Raw genomic sequence first — 10,777 nt, forward strand, 5'->3', positions numbered from 1 at the left:
AAGATTATATATAATTCATCAATAGTTTGTTTGTTTTGGAATTTCGCGCAAAGCTACACGAGGGCTATCTGCGCTAGCCATCCCTAATTTTTCAGTGTAAGACTAGAGGGAAGACAACTCTTGAGCTACTCTTTTACCGACGAATAGAGGGATTGACCATAACATTATAATGCACCCACGGCTGAAAGGGCGAGCATGTTTGGTGCGACGGGGATTCGAACCCGCGACCTCGTCAGTAATAATAATAGTGATAGTTGTATTTTAGTATTAATATGTAGTACTAGTATTACTGGTAAAGTAATATTAATATACCAATATTACCAATAAAATACTATATACTCACGACAAATATCTTTCTCTACTTTTATTCTATCCTATTATTTAAAAATAAAATATATTCTGAAACCACCTTAAATGTAATAAAGAGTTAGCTGGCTTAATACCGATATTATTTGAAGTTAGACTTAAAACTGCACAACGTCGTATCTGTATTCTATGCGATTTCTAGTCATGTAAATCCGCAAACAAACCGCTGTGTCACTGAATGCCAACACTTAGTAATTCACCAAGACGTTAATACATTACAGCAACTTTTTATCAAAATTTTAAGATCAAAACACAAGTAATGCTCACAGTCATAACAAAATTCAAATCTGTCGCAATAAAAACGTCAGAAAGAGGTTACTACACTAAAAGAAAGCACGGTATCTCTTGCACTTACTAAATACTTAATAAAGTCTCTTATAGTGCGCATTCAGTGAGAAAACTGTTGGCTAAGTTTGATAAAAATAGTTTCATTGTGGCTTTTTTTGACTGAAAAAAACAACTAAAATAGTATAGAAACTAAGTACAAGTATATGCACTTCTAAGAGGTGAACGACTTACTAAGTAGCTTCCAATATCGAGTTTGTTGGTAACTAAGCGCAAAGATACATAATGGGCTATCTGTGCTATGCTCACCACAGACATCGAAACCCGGTGTCTAGTGTTGTAACTTCGCAGACATGCCGCTGTGCGACTGGGAGGCCTGTACAGAGGGAGGAACGTAAAGTGCATTTCAAGGGCAAAGGAGTTAACAAATCACTTGAGTTTTATAATCAATGCATAAAATGTCCCGAATTCTGTGTTACAGGAATATATTTTATAAAAAGGAAGAACAGTCAAAATTTAGATACATTTATGTTATTCACAAGCGATTCGAAAAAGGAAAAACTTGAACATGTAAAAAATAGTTCTCTGGATGATTTCTTAATCAGAATCATAATAATGTAAGATATTACGCCAACTTTTAACAACATACACACAACAAGGTTGCCACAACTGTAAGAAAAAATAAAAGTTTTAAATCCACCTTTATTTGTCCTGGATATCAACAATTCTTCCATTCACAGTAGCCAACACAAACTCATTTCATAAGCTATTCAGTCTGCTATTAAGACCCAGCATGGCCAGGTGGATAAGGCACTCTACTCTTAATCCGAGGATCGCGGGTTCGAATCCCGATCGCACCAAACATGCTCGCCCTTTCAGCCGTAGGGGCGTTATAATGTTAAGGTTAATCCCACTATTTGTTGGTAAAAGAGTAGCCCCAGAGTTGGTGATGACGAACTGCCTTCCCTCTAGTCTTACACAGCTAAATTAGGGACGATTAGTACAGATAGCCCTCGTGTAGCTTTGAGCGAAATTTAAAATAAAAACACTGTTATTAAAAGAAAATTGTCTTAACTGGATCTTAGCTCGTCTTTTCCAAATCTTAAGTGTTTCTCAATTTATAGCACAAAGAAACGAAAGGCATTTATCCTAACGTTTGTTTGTTGTTATACACGAAGGACTGTTTGTGCTTTGTATACCATTGGCACGGAAATAACTGATTTTTAGTATTATAAGCCACAGACTGTTTTGGTGAGTTACGAGGGAGGCTTGTCCCGATGATCGCCCAATAATCTTGCAAATTTCAATAAAGTCATTTTACATAATTTATTTTTATCAGAAAATGAATTAACAGTTAAGAGATCTTAACCTTTATCTACATAATATGCAGGCACACTACGTGTATATCAACAAAATTTTCATGCATGCAATATATATAGTTTTAGCATAAAACGTCGGTTAAACAAGTAACTAATTCTTTTCGCCCCAGTTACTTATTACGTTGGCCAAGCGCGTAAGGCGTGCGACTCGTAACCCGAGGGTCGCGGGTTCGAGCCCGCGTCGCGCTAAACATGCTCGCCCTCCCAGCCGTGGGGGCGTATAATGTGACGGTCAATCCCACTCTTCGTTGGTAAAAGAGTAGCCCAAGAGTTGGCGATGGGTGGTGATGATTAGCTGCCTTCCCTCTAGTCTTACACTGCAAAATTAGGGACGGCTAGCACAGATAGCCCTCGAGTAGCTTTGTGCGAAATTCCAGAAACAAACAAACAAAACATACTTATTACGCTGAGTCAGTCACCTGGAGTATTACGTGCACCTTCTCATGGTACAAAGGTTTCGTGAGGTAGACCTCCTCAACCATTAGTTTGTGTGTCATTCCAGTCAGCCTGATGAAATTTTGTATGAAGCGAAATGCTTCGTTGGCACTAATTATGGCAAATATTCAACCTGTTGAACAAAGATGTATACAATGTTGTTTTTTTTACTTTTCTCTTAAGTTATTAAATAACTGGTGTAGTATTTTTAGATATGAATATATAACTGATGTTAATATAAATGAATAATGTTGTGTTATTAATCTTTACCGTTATTCTGGGGTGTAAAATGAGTCATCTAAATTTGATAAAACTGTGCTTCACTTTCTTAATCTTATTTATGGCATAACAGTTACTGTGCTTATGTTATATCGTGTTTTCTACGTTATTTAGTGATACTAAAATTTTCATTTTTTTTGGGGGGGGGGAGTATTTAGTTTCCAAACTATAATGGCGACAACATGTGTGGTTCAGAAAGTCGTTGAGATTACCTTGATCTAGTTGCTTTGTTCTCCACAATTGGTAGTTTCTTCTACCCACGGGGATATTTTAGTAATACCGTGTTTCTCCGATAATAAGACCTACCCATAAAATAAGACCTAGTGTGATTTTTGGGGATAGTTTTAATATAAGCCCTACCCTTAAAATAAGCCCTAGTTAAGAGTGGCAGGAAGAGGAAAGAAATAAAAAAAAATTAATTTATTAATTAGTTTAATAGTTAGTTAATTAGTTTGTTTAAGTATTAATCAGTTAGTTTAATAGTTTAATAATAGTTTATTTTAAATGGTTAGTTTAATAGTTTTACTTTGTAACTTCATTTTTTTAATATATCAAAATAAGACATCCCCCGAAAATAAGCCCTAGTGTCATATTTTGGAGTGAAAATTAATATAAGCCCTGTCTTATTTTCGGAGAAACACGGTATGTGCAGCATGAAGGGGTACCGATTGTTACAGTTGATCAATTCTGTAAGAAAAAAAATGTGAGGTGATGCTGTTAACTAAACAAAGAAAGCGAATTTAAATGTCTAGTTCTAGCGCATTTAAATTACGCACTTGTACGTACATTATGTACATTATGGGCGTGTTTAGTCATATATATATTAATCATGAAGAAGAGAAAATTATGTCATTAATTAACAAATATTGTTTTTTTACTTTTAAGAACTATTTTTAAGCCTCTTTTATTTCATATACAGGAATATGACTCAGTTCTATAGAAAACTCCCACAATTCCAAAATAAAATTTGCTGTTATTATAATTAACCTTTTTAATACTTCTAGGGAAATCACTTTTATTTGAAAATATCAAACATGCAATTTGCTAAAATAAATAGTGCATTCCAATTGGCTCATTGGTAGAAGGCTTTGAGTACACTGAATATGGTATATATAGAAAGATATCATCATATATTTATTGTTTTTGATAAAATAACCAATGGTAACAGGGTAATTCACACAGAGGGCGTGAAAAGAATAACCTTTATGTTTTTTGTATATAATGTTTTCTCAGTCTGGAACAGGTTTTCATCTATTTTCATCATATAATTCTGAGATCCTTCAAATCCCCCAACAGACCATTTGTGCGCTATTCACTGCAGGTATCAAATCCAATTTTTAGCATTATAAACTTTCAGACTCAGCAACTAACCACTGAGAAGGCATGCAGAAATCTAACCATTTATGTAATTTTGAACTTCATCGGATCATTTCAATTATACGAATAATTAGCATTTAAATTTAATTAACATTATTTTAATCTGCTAAATTATTAAGTTTATCTTTTCTTCATGTAACATTTTCCTTCTTAAAGTGAAAGGTATGTTGGTTATTCACAATAATTTAAACATTACTACAATAAAAGATCAAATTATATATCTTGTAAAAACAACATCTATAAAAATATTATGTATAGCACAAAGACACTGTTGTGTTAGAGATGTACACTTAAGGTTTTTCGATACATCGATGCCCAACACAAAAGTATCAAGTATACACAAAGTTTTTAAAATGTTATGCAGGATGCAAAACAGACAGCAAAGAAAAAACTCACAAGCACAAACTTACATTTGTTTTTATTCATATAGAAAAGAAAGGACACTGGGGCTTTATCTAAAATTTCTAGACTTACTGTCCAATATTGAACGCTGTTGAGGTAGAAAAAGCGAATTTTGTTCAGTTCGAAGCTAGAGATCAGAATAATTATTTTACCATACCAAATTTCTATTGCAGTATCCCACAATCCTAAATTCCAATTTGATAAAAGTTGTTTTTACTTGATGGGTTACAAGAATACCATACACTTAGTGAAGTCTCAAAATGTGTTATGTGATCTAGTATTACGATTAATGCTAGCCAGTTAAACAGGTTGTCTTGTTTAAATATTGCTTATAATAGTAAGTAATTAAAAAGTACTATAGCTAACAACATTACTGTCTTAGGTGGAACAATTCTGCAATGACATAAATAAAGCTTCAGTTTGTTTTGAAGTCAGTGTTGTTAGTTTTGTTTTAATTTCGCGCAAAGCTACTCGAGGGATATGTGCGCTAGCCGTTTATAATTTAGCAGTGTAAGACTAGAGGGAAGGCAGCTAGTCATCACCACCCACCGCCAACTCTTGGGCTATTCTTTTACCAATGAATAGTGGGATTTACCGTAACATTATAAAGCCCCCCATGATTGAAACAGCGAGCATGTTTGGTGCGACTGGGATTCGAATCCAGGATTACGAGTTGAACGCCTTAACCCACATGGCCATGCCGGGTTTGAAGTTATAGTTACCATATACCTATTTAAAAATCCTCCTTCCCCCAGTGGCTCAGCGGTATGTTTGCGGACTTACACGCTAAAATCCGGGTTCGATACCCGTGGTGGACAGAGCACAGAGAGCCCATTGTGTAGCTTTGTGCTTAATTCAAAACAACAACAACAAAAAAGTCCTTCCTAGTGTTTAAAACAAAATAATAATAAAATATGTTATTTGCAGAAGATCTCCCCATAAGGATATGCATGGCTTTAATGAGCAGCAACGCAAATTAATGCAAGATAAAATTGGTGCAAAGAGATTAAACGTACCTTACAACGCATATCTCAAAAGCACATTATTTCGCATCTGTTCACGAAGTGACGGTAAAAGCAGACGCGTGAGAACCACATAGGATGAAGTACATCGATAGTTACATCTGTTCATCACTGTTTTGGAGAAGGAAGTGAGGGTTACAGACACCGGAAATGCTTTATAGTGAATTGTGGTATAAATAAACAGAATTATGAGAAAGAAAATCCTGTAACATTACGAGAATTTATGATATGAAAACTATGCCCTGAAAACATCAGGTTTTAACACACTAAGAAAAGTTAATACACATAACTTCATTGGCCCACAGATTTATGAATTCCTCAAATCTCACAATGCGGTGTTCCTTTTAAGCGGCCCGGCATGGCCAAGCGCGTTAAGGCGTGCGACTCGTAATCTGAGGGTCGCAGGTTCGCATCCCCGTCGCGCCAAACATGGTCGCCCTTTCAGCCGTGAGGGCGTTATAACGTGACGGTCAATCTCACTATTCGTTGGTAAAAGAGTAGCCCAAGAGTTGGCGGTGAGTGGTGATGACTAGCTGCCTTCCCTCTAGTCTTACACTGCAAAATTAGGGACGGCTAGCACAGATAGCCCTCGAGTAGCTTTGTGCGAAATTCAAAAAACAAACAAAAACAAAATAACTAATTCACAATGCTGTCTAAAGATAGAAAACGGTTTTACCTTTTATCTAAGAGAAGATGTGCACGTGTAACTGAATACAGATACAGAGAAGACAAGTGGATAAAGATAGCTTTCTGTTCCAAAACGGCTCATTCCACATTTTTAACTTTTCTCCATTGAATTTAAGGTATTTTTATTTCTCAGTGTATATTTCACATAAAACTTCTGTTGCTTGTCATGTAAATTCACAGACATTTCAAAACTATCACCAAGTTCAAGGAAAGTAAAAGTTAAAAACAATTATAACAACCATACAAAAGTCAGCCTCTAATGAATTCCAATTCGTTTTGGTTACACTCGGCTTATTACTTCAGCCAATATTTGAAATGGTAGCTTTCATACTTGATTTGGTTTGGGGGTTTTATAGCACAAGACGACTCAACCTTGTTCAACTGAATCGTTTCACAACGTTTATCATTTCAATTGCATAGTTCATTGGCTGGTTTGGTGTTTTATGGTGCAAAGGAACTAGGATATCTACACCAAACATCTGTTAAAAAGTTAAAATTAAAGTAAAATTAGTAAAATTCATAAAAGGAAATTAAGATAAAAGAAAACAAAGTTTAGTTTTTGAATTAAAAACATAAATAACATTAAATCCAATTTTTATATCTAGTCTACAGCAGTAAGAGAAAAACTACAGTAATACAAGTTGTAGAGGACTTTCTGTAACATAATTGTAATTATTGTAACTTGCTAGGATGACTAACTGGTACTTCAAACATCAGCGTTAGTCACCTGAAGTTGGCTTTTCCAGTTCTGGTTTCGAGGTATTTGACGTCACGGCCATTTTCTAATTTCAAATCGAACTAGGTATACTTTGATTCTCAACAGGGAATCACATTACAAAAGGTCTAATGTATAAATTTTAAAAACTTAAATAGCATTAAAAAGATTAATGTCCTTTAAAAAACTAAAAACATTTCTAAGGTGGACATCACCCAATAACGCGGTCTAACGTTATGGACAAACCTCGAGACAAAACATGTTTAAAATGGTGCCGTCGTTGAGAGTCGTAACAACGGCAAGACAGTAAAATGTGGCTTATTGTGATCTGAGTGTTACATAGACTACACACTGGTGCATCAGTTCCAGATGAAATAAAACGATGAGTTAAAAACTGTGATCAAGGTGTAGTCTAGTTAGAACAACTTCCTCTTTCTGATCCTTACAGAAGCGAGACGGCCAAAGTCCAATATAGGATTATATTTAGAAAAGTTTGTCTTCACGTTACTCACAAGTCAACTGCCAGCTGGCACGGAGCTGAGTCTTGAATACAGGGCCATAGTCCATGTATGGAACAGGCACAGCAGTGATAGTGCCAGAGCAGGTAGATTTAGCTGAGCTGTCGGCGAACCCGTTCCCGCGAATAACAACGTGGCCTGGTATCCAGAAAAACTGGATAGAAATAGATGTTGAAGAGAAATGGGCCAGTCAGTTTTGAATATTGGTAAGAACAGGGTGTGAACTAACGTGAAGCGATTCCAGGGACAGTAGAGAACTAAGCGAGTCAGTTTATATAGTGCAGTTTGAGTACTGCTTAGCTTCTATGTGATCCAGGGCAAAAGAAATGACATACAGTTCAGCAGTGAACACAGAAGCTGTAGAGGGGATTCTGGGCGCAACTACCGAACCAAAACAAACCACGGCAGAGCCCATACAGTCACCTGACTTCGAACCATCTGTATAAATAGGAATGGAAGGATGGTTCGAAAGATGTTCAGCAAATAACAGACAATTCGTGATAACGAGAAAACCCACTTGTAGAGAAAATTATATATTTTAAAACGGCTGGTAATACCTATATTACTAAATATATCCAACATCTAAACACGCCCTATACATTCCTACACTCAATTACACAACCGCCTTCAAACATGTGATTAGCTACCGGTTAGTAACCCTTTCTTTCTTTGTGAACCTGACGATGACCGAAGAAGGTCGAAACGTTGTTCGCTCCTCTAGTGCTTTCTCTATCCATACCAGTCGTTTTTAAAATATATAAATAAGAGACAGTGTTTCCAGTCAGGAGTGTCTGCTCTTCTTAGATGATTTAAAGATAGGTCACATTTGGGGACTGTATTAAGCCATGGTAGGATGGACTGACTAGTGGATACAGCAATGTTATACAAGCACAAACCTGATTCATCCAACTGCGCCTGGATACAAAGGTCAAAAGGAGCAATGGCAGATCGTCTATTCTGAAAAAGCATAGCCCACCAAGGAAGGAAAACACAACCCCAGGTGGGATGCTTTGGTATGGAACGAATTTTCGAAGCATATAGTCAAGACAATTGCAAACAGCAGAGGTGTAAAGGAGATTCATGAGAATCTGTGTACAACCTCTGAACTGGGGAAGTTTAGAAAACCCCAGTGCAGAGCCGAAGTCCTTAATGATGAATGGGGTCCAGCATCTTTAAGGCCGAGGTTCTGGCAGGGTCATAAACCAGTGATCCATAGTCTAGTTTTGATCGAATAAGAGCACTATATATCTTTAGCATAGAACGTCAATTCACTCCCCAAGTGGTGAAAGAGAGGACACGGAGGATGTTCAGTGCTCTTGTACATTTGACCCGTAGCAACTTGATGTGTGATATAAAAGTCAGCTTACAGTCAAAGATAAGACCCAAGAACTTTGTCTCAGGGACCACAGGAAGCACAGCTTCACCGATACGGAGTTCAGGGTCAGGGTGAATACCCCATTGGAGGCAAAAGTGCATGCAAACAGTTTTAACTTATCTCTCTCTAAAACAGTAAAGGATTGAAAGTAGTTTGTAGCTGCTGCTCAATATACCTCATGTTCGACGACTGACATGAGATGTGAAAGTCGTCGACATACAGCCCGTTTTCAACAGTAAGGGGGAGTTGTTCATTGATGGTATTAATCTTTATACTGAAAAGTGTGACACTCAAAACACAGCCCTGTATAAAATAACAGGAAAATGTCGAATCCACACAGACAATGGCAGGATCAAGTTCTGCAAGAGTAGTAAAAGAGGACCAGTTGGCTTGATTCAGCTTCATCTGGGACACGCGAGTCAGGTGGCATCTATCATAACCAGTCTCTCTCAAAATTATAAGAAAATGATCACTGCTCCTGGGTTATTTTCAACCCTCCAAGAAAAGTGGGGGAATAGTGAAGGGGAGCAAATTGAGAGATAAATAGCAGTAAAGGACATTATAGGTGAATGAAAATAAGTACAAGAATCAGTATTGAAAAGAGAAAGGTTGTGATCAGAGAGCATATGCTCTATGGAGCGACCTCTCCCATTAATAACAGCACTTCCCCAGAGGGAATGATATTCATTAAAGTCCCCCAGGATTAAACAGGGAGACAGCAACTGTTCAATGAAAGCATCAAGGTCTGATTGATCACAGATGTCTCCAGGCAACAGGTAGCGAGAACAAACAGTGATGGTATGACCCAAGGAAACATGTATGGCTACAGCCTCCAATGATGTGTCGAGTGGCAAAGACAGGGTGTGCACATGCTAATCAACCAACAGTGCCACCCCTCCATGCGCTCGTTCATCACACAGCTTAACATTTCTGTACAAAGAAAACTCCTGAAAGGTGACTGTATTGGCAGGTTTCAGAAATGTTTCCTGAAAGGAAAGACATACAGGATGGAAGGAAGCAATTAGTTCTTTGATGTCATCCAGATTAGAATGTAAACCTCGACAGTTCCATTGTATCAAGGTGGCCATTTTTATTTATGTGTAGGTGAATTGGGTGGAGAGCCCTTCTGTTTACGACCACGTTTTTTTTCTTTATTGTCTTTATTCGAGGAAGGTCTGTCGACCTCCATGGATCCTGCCCTCAGTCAATTGGGGCAGGTCTTTATTGTTGGAAGAGGATTACAGCGACTGAGGAGGTGAACAAATGATCGTTTTGCATCTTGGAGTGGGTGAAGATGTACTCTAGGAAATGCCCATACCCAGAACCAAAGGAAGTGGATCTTGGGGTTTGCTGGAATGTATGTTAGGGACAGAGATGGATGTTGACGTTGATTCATCAACTTTTTTAACCATGGAGATCAAAGACTTTTCATTTGGTTTGAGAACAATTCTTTTGGAGGCACAGAGAGATCTGTCTGCACTTTCACTGTAATAGTGGAATGAAGTGCAGCAGCATAATCCAAGATGAAGTGGTGGACAGCAACTTTCGAGCCTCAGGGTAAGTAATGTTATGAATCATTTTCAAATGCTGCACCTCTTTTTCTTCCAACCATTTAGGGCAAGAATGAAAATAGGATGAGTGAGAGCCATTGCAATTGATGAAATGAGGGTCCATTTCACACCCATAGGCATCATGGTCCTTGCCACTGCAACAAGCAGACATCAAGGAACCATGACATGTCATCTTCAAGTAACCGAACTGCTGACACTGGAAACATCCGAGTGTCTGGAATGTATGGCTGAACTTTGCAATTGATGGTGGCAGGTGGATGCAGTGATGTAAATCTCAAAACGAGGACATTGGTCAGCATCATAATTCCATCTTTACGAATGGAGATATGCCTCACTACAGAAACTCCTTGGGTGGAGATACCAGCT

Source organism: Tachypleus tridentatus, chromosome 9 (genome assembly GCF_004210375.1).
Source record: "Tachypleus tridentatus isolate NWPU-2018 chromosome 9, ASM421037v1, whole genome shotgun sequence".
NCBI lineage: Eukaryota > Metazoa > Arthropoda > Merostomata > Xiphosura > Limulidae > Tachypleus > Tachypleus tridentatus.